The following is a 12248-nucleotide window of genomic DNA, read 5'->3' on the forward strand; positions in this document are numbered from 1 at the left end:
GAAGTGATCCTCGAGATCGGGCATCCGACTTGTACACAATTTTTAGTGAACGAGAACCAGTTTGACCTAAAATATACCCCATAAAATGCATTACTTTGCCTCAGCATCAAAAATGTCTTTTGCTCTTGTGAATTTAAATCCTTTTCAGTGGCTTATTTAAGCCTGTATTCAAGAAGAAACACAACAGAAATGCTGATCAAGTATGAATGACAAGTCATAATTCATATTATATCTAGGATGCTCTGCACACGAAGACCCAATCCATGGGTTCAATTTACTTAGATGGTCTGTGAAAAATTATTGCATTGACTGATTTGGATCGCCTGTCGGTAGAACAGAGAAGCTAGGCAAGTCAAGTAGCTCTGATGAGGAAAGGTATTCATTACCACTAATTCATCTTAATAAAGGCAGCTAATGAGATTATGCAGTGTAAGCCTTCAGTATTTTATGTCTATATGTACAGTAAGAATGTCAGGCCCAAAAAGACAAGAACAGGTCTGTGTCAGTGGGTTTATACTGAGTTTAAATTGTCTCCTAGAGGAAAAGAGAGGGGTCAGTAAAAGATTATGGCACATTTTTCATCGTTTAATCAAAGTGCAGTGCAGACAAAGAACCTCAAAAGAATTAAGAAGCTGATATACTCACACAACACATACTGTACATTCCATATATACTTAAACACTCAAGTACAAAAGCATACAATTAAGAATACATAAAATAATCAGGGCTGCAATTTCTGTACTAACAATTAAAGCACATCTTCATTCTCTTGTGAGTTAATCTAAGAAAAGCGCTAAGACCAATACATACAGTATATGAGTAGAGGCATGCAAACACGTGTACAGGTATGTGCATATGTAGGTTTGTGCTTGTGAGTGAGTGTGATATTTATTGCATATCCTGGAATTGCATTTATGAAGAATCAAGTATATCCTCTGTAGTCACGTTGCTATGGAGACAGTAAGAGAGCTGAAGAGTTCACGGACAAGCGTACTCTCATATTAACACTATGGCCTCTGAAAAGTATCTGCGAGTGTGTGTGCTTCATTCACTACAAGGTCAAGCAGAATATACTCAACCTAAAAGAATTTGGAGTCACTGCAGGCTCTGGAGGCGATCATGCAAAACATTTCACTTTTGTTTGTGTTTGTGTGTTTGTTTATGTGTGTGTGCACATATATTTTTTTTTCTTCCATTTTGTATTTAAAATAAAATTTTAAAAAAAGCCACAATCGCAAAGATGAAATGCTAATGCAAAACCCATAATGAGGACTTAGGTACCAAGCATGAAAATATTCATATGAAAAACGTTTTAATCAAAGGCATGACATGTTTGCATTTCAGTTAGCATTTGTGCGATTAGGCACCGCACTTGAGAATTGTGGAAACCCGGTACAATGAAAGAATGTAGCCTAAATTTTACATTCTTTCATTGCCTTTTAATTTTTAATTAATTTATTTCTATTTTGTTTGTTTGTAAAGAAATAATTAAATCTCTTAAATTGTTCTTTAATCATTTCTTTCTAAACTGACCATGCTGGAATGTTGCACCTAATGTTTACATAAAAAAATTACCAATTTTGTATTTTTACTGCATTTTATTATATTTGGAGGAATGGACATAGTCAAGCATTTAGGGACTACTTAACTCATGTGCACATGTCTCTACGCCACTCACATTCAGTGTAGACAGAGTGTAGGAGGTTGGTGGTTCAAAGGTGAAGTACTCGAGTGTAGGTGTGTGGCAAGATCTGTGATCTTAGATAATCAAGTTCTGGATTGAAAAAATAATTGACAGTACAAATACACAACAAACAGTATATAACCCACTTTATACTGTATATAACTACTATAGTAAAAACTGAAATACTGAAATATGATACACTTCTTTCAAAAAACAATGTTGAACTGTTACATATGCAAATAGTCATTGTCAGGATGTATATCTATACATTTTACTGGAGCTCAAACTGAAAAAGGTCAAGAATTTTGTTCTTATCTCCATGCCTTTAAAAAAAAAAGTTGTACAAGAAATGCAGATGGCTAGGCTCATGTTTTACCAAATTCCTTGAGCACAACCCTATTTTCCACTTTGAAAATGATCATACCGTATCTTCACTCCATATCTTGGCACTTTTAAATCACTGCCATTTTTTTTTTCTTCTTTTTTTCAGAAGCATGTCCAAAGGATATCAATTAGGGTAGTTTGCATCCATACATTTATTAGACAGGATGATATTTAATGTAACAACTTCTTACTATTTCACTTTGGGTAGTGCAGTCTAGTTTTTAAAAGCCTGGCAGGTAAAGGAAATGTAGGATCAAACCCTGCAAGGAAAATACAGAAAGTTTCACCATTGTGAAGCCATGCTTTTAACTATGGGTTGCTCCAGGGGAGCATTGTAATAGCTGTACCTGAAGTCATTTTGGATAAAAGAAATAGCTAAAGGCCAAGTTATCACTCTGAATAGTGATTTGTTTTTTTTGTTTTTTGTTTTTTTTTAAATATGTGACTGGTTCTTTTACACAGTGGAAAAAGTGTAATATTTATAGATGGTGCATACAGTGGCCCCTTAGTATATGGATCTTAATTTATAAAAAATAATAAATGTCATTGCATTAGATAATAAAATATCAAACCACATGACATTTACTTTTGTTAGGTTAAAAAATAATAACAATAAAAATGTACTGTTCAAAATGAAGAGCAATACATTTGTAAACTTTCTGGTTGTCAATCTTAGTGGAACATGTCCATGGATAATGTGATGTACTCTACCTGTGGTTACTCTGACACCTAAAATGGCTCAGAAAAATTGAAGTTAACTCTGAGAAAATGTCTACCATAATTTGTTTGTAAATTCTACTTGGTTTGATATTTTTTTATCTACTGTATGTAATGAAATGTATGGATTTTTAAGTGTGGCTGAAAGGTAATTGTATTTGAGGGGAATAGGGCATAGGGACGATCACTTCTAATTGGAACTCGCTTGCGGGAGTTAGACACAATGAAAGCGTCTGAAGTCTGTTTTTAAATCAGCTGTTTTTCTGAGGTTTCTTGGGATGTACAGTAAGGGTTGTACAGTAACTCACTTGTTGTTTGAAGATCAGAGTGGGAGAGGGGTGTGAGACTGGGCTTTTCAAATCTGCAGTAAAACACATTCAGTTGAAACCCACAAAACTAAAGAGAGCTGTGGCTTACCAGCAGGGAGTGGCTAATAGGAGACACTATCTGTCCTGGAAAACACCACAAATCTCACGTGCTCACACGCATACAAACTTGAGTACCAAAAAAATGGCAAAGAGCACAGCATGCAGTGAAACAAACCACCACCAGATACAGAGATGAAGCCTGTCTCCCTGTCTCAAGCACCCAGCTCCTAAAAAAAGAAAAAACAAAACCGAAGTTAACATTCAAAACAGATTTTAACATTCAAAATATAAAGTCAAAATAACAATTGGACACTGTATTGCAAACATTCAATTGGAAAAACTCTACAATGGGTAGTAAAATCTTTAGGGCTAAATTAGGCCCAAATCAGAGCCCAACTCACCAGTGCAATATAACAAGGAACAGCAAACAAACAGCACACATGCATGTGTAAGTACATAAACACAAACATTAAATCACAAAAAACAAACAAACAATAAAATACATTATCTGACAAGATTCGTCAGCCAAACAAACAAAAGCACTAGCATAAGCTGGTTTAACTCGAACAGCTTCAAACAAGAAAACTAAAACAAAATAAAAAAATAAATAAATGAAAATTAAACCATAAAACAAAACAGCAGTGGTCAGTTGGAACACAACAGGCGAACCCCACAACTCTAGCCACAGATGAGATGCTTCAGCAGGTCAACAAGCCCACCTTAAAACAAAACAAATATTACAAAACACAGAAAGAAACTGTGACAATTAAAAATGCTAATCAGCATACATACCAGAACAGCAAGGTGGCTGGTCAGACCATGCCGAAGCCGGCAATGCAGTTACACGACAGATACAGTTGATAAGCAAAAAAGAAAAAAGAAAAAAGAGAGAGAGAGAGAGAGAGAGAGAGAGAGAGAGAGAGAGAGAGAGAGAGAGAGCAGGTGATTTACAATGCTGTAACAGCTTCGAGAGGCAAACATAAACAAAGGTTTAAAATACTTGGGGATGAACAGCCAACATCAAGATTCTCAACATCAGAAACATCAAGTTTGCTACCAGTAAGCTGGCATTGACCAAACAACAGGCCATGATTTAGCCAAACAAACAAACAAAATTAAAAAAGTCATGCACTATAGTAAAAGTATTTAGATGTCACAAGATGGCATTGTGTGTGGAACAGGACGAAAAGTATGTTTTTATGAACTGATAATCTGCCCTTTTACTCTTGATTTGTGTGAAAGGGAAAAAAAGTCATTGTAGTGCCTCTAGTGTTCTTTTCACCAGGAAACTGCTATGATATGTACAATGAGCCAAGTAAAAATCATTTTGCAAAAATGTATGTATTGTCATGTGATTTTATGAGACCAGGTTGGAATCTCCACAATAATGGGTTAAGACATGAGATGATCCCCAAAGATGATGAAAAATGAAGGTAATTAAGTAGTTGTTAAAATATTACTGTTGTTTGTTTTGTTTTTGTTTTTTCAAAGTAAAGGCCCCTGCAAACGAACGGGTGTAACATCAGTTAGAATAAAATCTGGCCAAAGTGAAGGGGTTTTTGTAACAGCTTGCCGGACCAACTTTCAGGAAAACTTCTTACCGGCTGCTAAATACCTTCTTACTGCCTCATCGGTAGGTGTGACCTGGAGCTCCACCTAATTTGAGGCCGACAGCTAATTCTGTTTAGGTTGTTCAGTCAATCAAGATCAGTCAACATGAACACACACACATGATCAGTTTTATCATAAATTACAATAACAGAGTGTAATCAATGCATTTTATGGCCATGTTTAACGTGCATTAGCGTCATGAATGCACAATGTAAACATTACAAATTATACATTATCCACTGCATATACTGTATATATATATATATTAATTGAAATCATCATTGAGTAGTTAAAACAGCTTGTACTGATCTCGTGTGAATTCTACTCATAGAATGAGGCATGAAGTCATTGATAACACATTTTGATGTCATATTAGTTGATAGTTTTGAGCGTCCTCATATTTAAATGTATTTCTGGTGGTGGGTGTCTTAAGCTCAGCTGTTTTCGAACTTACATCTGAACAAAGAATGAAGAAGAACTTCTCTGTAAGAATGTTGGGGCCTTTACAATGACTAGGTATTTATTAAGGAATGCACATGGGAGAAAAGTAATTTGATTGCATTTATTAACATTAATTAAATCTTAAAATCTCATTAGAACTGAATTTTCATTAGATTTTAAATATCCCAGACTAGATAGTGGTCAACTCCACTAATTAAATTAATGGGGCAATGGCTACAGAGTGCAGTGTGGCAGTCAATACGGTCTCATGGTTCAATAAGCACATAAAGCCTCATGAACCATTGAGTGCACACATTTACTTGGCCATCTACATGGGAACCTTAAAAAACTCTTTGCATCTTTAGATATTTTACAAAACAGTATTTGCTCTGTGTAACAAACGTTAAAGTTTCAGGTATGGAAGGAGGAGACAGGGAAGCAGTGGCACGCTTCAGGTAGGCTTTTATTTTCTGCCTTCAGTATATCTGAATGCAACCTTCTCAGTGCTTTTCTTGTTTCAGTCAGTTCAATGTAACAAAAACTCTCAGTTAACAAACTTCTCGAAATCTTAAGCTTCACAATAAAACAATAAAACACACAATAAGGCACACCAGTAGCTGCACTCTTGTGTCGTTCTCTCTCAGCTCTCTGGCGTGTTTTGGCTGCTTTTGAGTTCTCTCCCCACTATCACTGTAACAAGAAACATCTGTTAGAAATCATGTAAACCAGCTTGACGAGCCATACCACTCCCTCTCTCCCGCAAACAGACACATGACCATGCCCCCATCACCACATACCCCCACTGCCTGACTCAGGCGGCAACATCCAGCCTGCCCCCCCCTTCTCCAGTGTCATCAGATCTATGATGTCCTGGGCGCCACGGGTCCCCTCAGCCAGCAACCATTTCCTGCAGGCGTCTCGGAGGTGCTGCGCAAAGGCGAACGGCCGGCCGTGCCTTCCCAGTCTCAGGGAACAGAAGCATTGGTGACTCTGTTCTGGACTATGACCGACCTGTTGCATTATGACTCTCTTTAGGTTATTGGCGGGGAGTTGTTGGACCGCAACTTGTGCTTCCCCGGACAGCAATGGCAGTAGCGGGCCACCCACTGGTCAAGCGGCCATTTCCACACCTCAGCTGTCTTCTCAAACAGATCAAGGTAGTCCTCTAGATCTTCAGCAGGGCCCATTTTAACCAGAGTAACCAGTGAGATATTCGGTGTGGGCTCCGGGGTCGCAGACACAGTCGCAGCCCCCTCGTGTGATCAAGCTCCAAAAAGCCTGCCGGTCTTCAGGTCTTCTTTGCTCCAGCCGCAGCTCACGTTCAGGGATGATTTTGTCCCCAAACTATAGCTAAATACACTCTCTAATAGCCAGTCCTTCCTCTTTCCTACCACTGTAACTGTTACAGACTTATTCTCTGTTGTGTTTTCTGAAGAGTGTCTGTTACATCTGCATTGTATTCATCTGACACAACTATCATAAACTATCCTCACTGATAATTACAAACTGACAACATCACCCAGGTTGTGCCAAAGGCATGCTCGCACAAATACACAAATGGATAGTGTCAGTAAGAAATTATTGTGGAGTATCATGTGTATCTATGACAATCTCAGTCATATCTTCAATATTCCTTCCCCAACACTTTTTCATCCATCACATGTACTTTAGTTTCCTCGATGAAGCACAATCGATTTGTTTAATATGTGTATTTAACTTGCTTTTCTAAATCACATAATATGGAAAACAGGATGACATAGTGGGAAACTTTCTTTAAACAACGGCCGGGCCAATGTATACAGCAGATATAACTAAACATTTTGTTGACATATTCAATTAACCTGAATATCTGACAACACAAGTTAATTCCAAGATAATTTTTCCTGTAGTCAAACTTCTGTTTATCAGTTCTGTATTATCAGGATAATGAGAAAATCTATGAATAAAACACAAGTTTAGAGTTGAAAGGCATAAATGGTACACTAACAAATCGCTGATCTTTAATTTTTGGGTAGAAGTGGCTGTGCTTGCGTTGCTCAGCAGAACTTTGATAGTGTTACTTCTTTGAGCTGGATTTTCATGTGACATCTGACAATGCGCTGCCTGATTACTTTCTCCCTGTCTTTTTCTTTCATGGTGGAGACTTCCCTTTTTACTGACTTTAATTGTTTTTAGATTGAGCTGTTATTTTCTATCACCATACTCAACCCTAAACCTAACCCTCACAGAAAACTTTTTTTAGATTTTTCAGACATTATTTAGTTTATTTATTAAGCCCTTTTCCTCATGCGGACAGTTAGCTGGTGTCACAATGCAGGGATAACCTGACCCCCCCCCCCCCCCCCAACACACACACACAATGTAGGCTATAATAGATGTAAAAGCACAAATGGGAATTCTACTGTCTATGCATGTTGCTAACTGCTGACATTTTAAGATAATTTACTCTTTTGGAAATGCAAAGCAGTCTCATATCATAGCAAGTATTCTAATTATCAAAGAGAGGAAAAGGGCTGAATGCCAGCAGGCCTGTCTATATAAGAATAATCTTACAGTTATGAATATAAATTATCAAATGTTACCATAAATGATTATGTAAGAGCATCATAACACTTTTCCATCAGCTTACATTAAAGGGTTATTTCACCCAAAAATTTAAATTCTCATCATTTACTCACACTCATGCCATCTCAGATGTGTATGACTTTCTTTCTTCTGAGAACAAAGACAAAGATTTTTTGAATATCTCAGCTCTGTAGGTCCAAAAAGTACAGAAATGCAGCATAAAAATAATCCATATGACTCCAGTGGTTAAATTAACCTGTTGCTCACCCACACCTATCATATAGCTTCTGGAGTCATATGTATTACTTTTATGCTGTCTTTATATGCTTTTTGGACCTTCAGAGTTCTGACCACCATTCCCTTGCATTGTATGGACCAACAGAGCAGAGATATTCTTCTAAAAATCTTAATTTGTGTTTAGCATAAGAAAGTAAGTCATACACATCCAGCATCACGGTAAAAAATAAATTGCTGAAGAAAATGAAAGAGTACAGAGCAAAGGATAGGAAGGAAAAAGAGGACAGAGGGAGATAATGAGTGGTGCTGTTGGATCTACAGTATATGTCCACACTTACTGTCTTCACAGCTCTCTCTCTTTCCCTCCGATGCCTGTCAGGGTTATCTGCTCTGGTTATTTTAAGACTGCTAAACAGATCACAGATACAGTGTTATGACAGTTGGATGCCCTGCTAAATTAGGGATAGCTCCCCTCTTGATTTCTTTCTCAGTACAGTTTTATTTTTATTTTTTATTTATTTTATTTATTTAATTGCATAATACTGTAAACATAGCACAAGCTCAGGGACACACGTACTGTATACAGACCTTTACTTAGAAATCTAAAAGAGGAGTGTAACACGTGTTACGTAATCAGATTACTTTTTTGAGTAATGAGTAAAGTAACACAATATTTTTTTTAATTTTAGACCATAATATCTGAGTTACTTTTTAAATAAAGTAATGCATTGCTTTTGTAAACCTCTTCTTTTCCTGTATTGCAAGAAATCAGGAGTAAAAGTATAAAAACTTCGGGGAGGAGACGCAGTGCATGATGGGTATTGTACTTCTATAGAGAGTGAGGCCAGAGACTAGTTAGAAGAGATGAGTCACTTCTATTTAAATGAATGGGAGAAACTGGAACGCCCAACCAAGAAGATCTAGCACCCAACAGTCAATGGATGTAGAAAGGAAGTCCTGCCTTGCAGGTAAAAGAGCCAATCACCACTGTTACATTGTGACATTGCATTTCAATCTGGCAATACAAGCCAGGAAAATTGCGTGTTGTAGTGTAATATGAGGTCAACATTCGGTTGAGTGAAACGCGATTGATTCATGTGTTAATACACACTAAACATTAAAAAATCAGTAAACGCATTTAGGCAGAGGGATTATAAGACTAGTCTTCCACTGGCCACAACATGATACAAAGGGTGAAATACTCGCTCAATTCACTGACTTATGCAGCCGGACTGCTCCGTGTTACAGCTCCCGTAACTGGGAGAATGGGATGAGAAAAGCTGACTCTGGATCAGTGGCTCTGAGCAATATTCTACATCGATTGTGTATGCAGAGAAAATGTCTTCGTTTCTAAAAAGATTCTGCATTTATGTTTTATAACAAACAAGTAGTTTGATTCATGAAACAAACCGTTTTTATGACATTTTGGTAGCATTAAAAATTATTCCATTTAAGTTTTAACAAAATGTGCCTTTGAAGTTGTATGCGATCAACCAGTGGTGTCTGTACGCACTGTGGATCAACTCAAAACAAGCGTTCACTGAGATGACTTCAGTGAAAAATTCCTTGAACATGTTAGGCTGGCATTCCCCACTGAATTTTATCCTGACTTTTGAAAAACATCTTAAGTTGACTGACATTGTCGATGGGTACAGCACACGATGACATCTATGATGCAGGTTCAAGTGTTGGACTTTGCTGCTTTAGGTAATACAGGTGAGTGTGTGAGTGTTTGTCTGTCTGTGTGTGAGTGTATGTGTGTGGGCGGGTTTGGGTGGTTTACGAGGACATTTTTTTTTAGGTTACAAACTGGTAATTACAAGGGTATTATGCTATAAATTTGGTTTATGAGGATTTGTCTAGTGTCCCCATAATTCAAATCGCTTAAAAAACATACTAAACAATGTTTTTTTGAAAATGTAAAAATGCAGAAAGTTTTTTGTGAGGGTTAGGTTTAGGGGAAGGGTTAGGTGATAGAAACTATAGTTTGTACAGTATAAAAATCATTATGTCTATGGAGAGTTCTCATAAGGATAGCTGCACCAACATGTGTTTGTGTGTGTGTGTGTGTGGATGCTGACCTAAGGCATCAAAATCACCATCACCAAAACCTAGCCCGCCACAATGGTTTAACAAATTATTCTCAATTATTCTTGACAAATAGCAAGAAAGGGGGAGCAAAAGAGAGTGAGAAAGAGAAAAATCATGGTAACTATCCAGCATCATGGTAAAAAATAAACTGCTGGAAAAAATGAAAGAGTACAGAGCAAAGGATGGAAAGGAAAGAGAGCACACAGGGAGATAATGAGTGGTGCTGTTGGATCTACAGTATATGTCCACAGGTACTGTCTTCACAGCTCTCTCTCTCTTTCCCTCCGATGACTGTCAGTGTTATCTGCTCTGGTTATTTTAAGACTGCTGAACAGATCACAGATACACTGTTATGACAGTTGGATACCCTGCTAAATTAGGGATAGCTCCCCTCCTTCTTTTTTTATTTCTTTCCAAGTGCAGTTTTTTTATTTTATTTTTTTATTAATTTTAATTTATTTAATTGCATAATACTGTATACAGACAGGATGTGCATGCACAAGCTCAGGAACACACATACTGTATACACAACTTTACTTAGAAATCTAAAAGAGGACCAGTGTTGGGTGTAACACGTTACAAGAAACACGTGTTACATAATCAGAATACTTTTTTGAGTAACATTAGCTATACAAGCCAGGAAAATTGTGTGTTTTAGCATAATATGAGGTCAGCATTCAGTTGAGTGAATTGATTCATGTGTTATTACACACTGCATTAAAAAATCAGTAAACACGTTTAGGCAGAGGCAGAGGGATTATAAGACTAGTCTTCCACTGGCCACAACATGATACAAAGTGTGAAATACGCAGCTGAACTGCTCCATGTTACAGCTTCCCGTAACTGGGAGAATGGGATGAGAAAAGCTGACTCTGGATCAGTGGCTCTGAGAAATGTTCTACATCGATTGTGTATGCAGAGAAAATGTCTTAGTTTCTAAAAAGATTCTACATTTTTGTTTTATAACAAACAAGTAGTTTGATTCATGAAACAAACCATTTTTATGACATTTTTGTAGCATTAAATACGATTCCATTTAAGTTGTATCAACATGTGCCTTAGAAGTTGTATGCGATCAACCAGTGGCGTCTGTACACACTGTGGATCAACTCAAAACATGTGTTCACTGAGATGACTTAAGAGAAAAATATAATTTTATTATCAGACACATTCCTTGAACATGTTAGGCTGGCATTCCCCACTGAATTTTATCCTGACTTTTGAAAAACATCTTAAGTTGACTGACATTGTCGATGGGCACAGCACACGATGACATCTATGATGCAGGTTCAAGTGTTGGACTTTGCTGCTTTAGGTAAGACAGTGGTTATTCTTCATTATTCATACTGGCTGCCATGTTGATTGAAAAACAAATCATACATATTCATATTATTCTTTATAATAAATATGACGTTAAGACCTACTTTCTAAATATTTGTTTATTTACTATGTTGTTTTGACATGAGTGTTGTACAGCAGCTATCATGACCTGTAATGTCTCTTGTATGCAATGCATGGCTTATTTGTATTCAATACATAGCATAGCAGAAGAGAAAGTGGCTGTGAGAAAAAAGTAAAGCAAAAATAACGTAAAAGTAATGTAACACTTTTTAATTTTTAAGTTTATTTTTTAAGGAGTAACGCAATATTCTAACAAGTTACTTATAAAAGTAACGTTACCCAACACTGAAGAGGACATATCATAGACTTCTATTGTTTATTTTTAAAGTATAATGAATCTAGACTAATCCAGATGCTTACTGGGACCAAGAACAAAAAATTAAAACAATAATAATAAAAAAATATATTAAAGAAAAGGGCTTTTCACACTTGAAATTGTTAACCCAGGCTCATCCTTAACCCTGGGTAAATGGAATCCTGGGTTATCTTGCTTCATGTTTCACACTGTTAATACTTAATAATTAATAATAAGGGTTAATAATTTGTACTTGGTATTAATGTTCTAAAGTTTCACTGTACATATGTAAACCCTGGGTTAACATTCTTATTTGCATATTTGCAGGGTCATTAACAATGATTGGATGAATACAGCTTGCGACAGACATGCAGCCTGTCCATGGAGCTGCTCTTAGATGTATTCATTATGCATTCACAATCCAGCGAGATTTTATCATCTTGGCTCAACTTTT

The 12248-nt window shown here is 36.8% G+C and overlaps 1 long non-coding RNA gene across 1 annotated transcript; it reads right to left on the reverse strand.

Moving 5' to 3' along the window:
- Positions 1-564: 564 nt before the first annotated feature.
- On the reverse strand, positions 565-7483 carry LOC127441278 (uncharacterized). The gene is made up of 2 exons (XR_007897280.1): positions 3946-7483; positions 565-3380 (listed from the first exon to the last, which is right to left on the reverse strand). It is a non-coding gene; the product is annotated as an uncharacterized LOC127441278 (long non-coding RNA).
- Positions 7484-12248: the final 4765 nt, after the last annotated feature.

Source organism: Myxocyprinus asiaticus, chromosome 1, assembly GCF_019703515.2.
Source record: "Myxocyprinus asiaticus isolate MX2 ecotype Aquarium Trade chromosome 1, UBuf_Myxa_2, whole genome shotgun sequence".
Taxonomy (NCBI): domain Eukaryota; kingdom Metazoa; phylum Chordata; class Actinopteri; order Cypriniformes; family Catostomidae; genus Myxocyprinus; species Myxocyprinus asiaticus.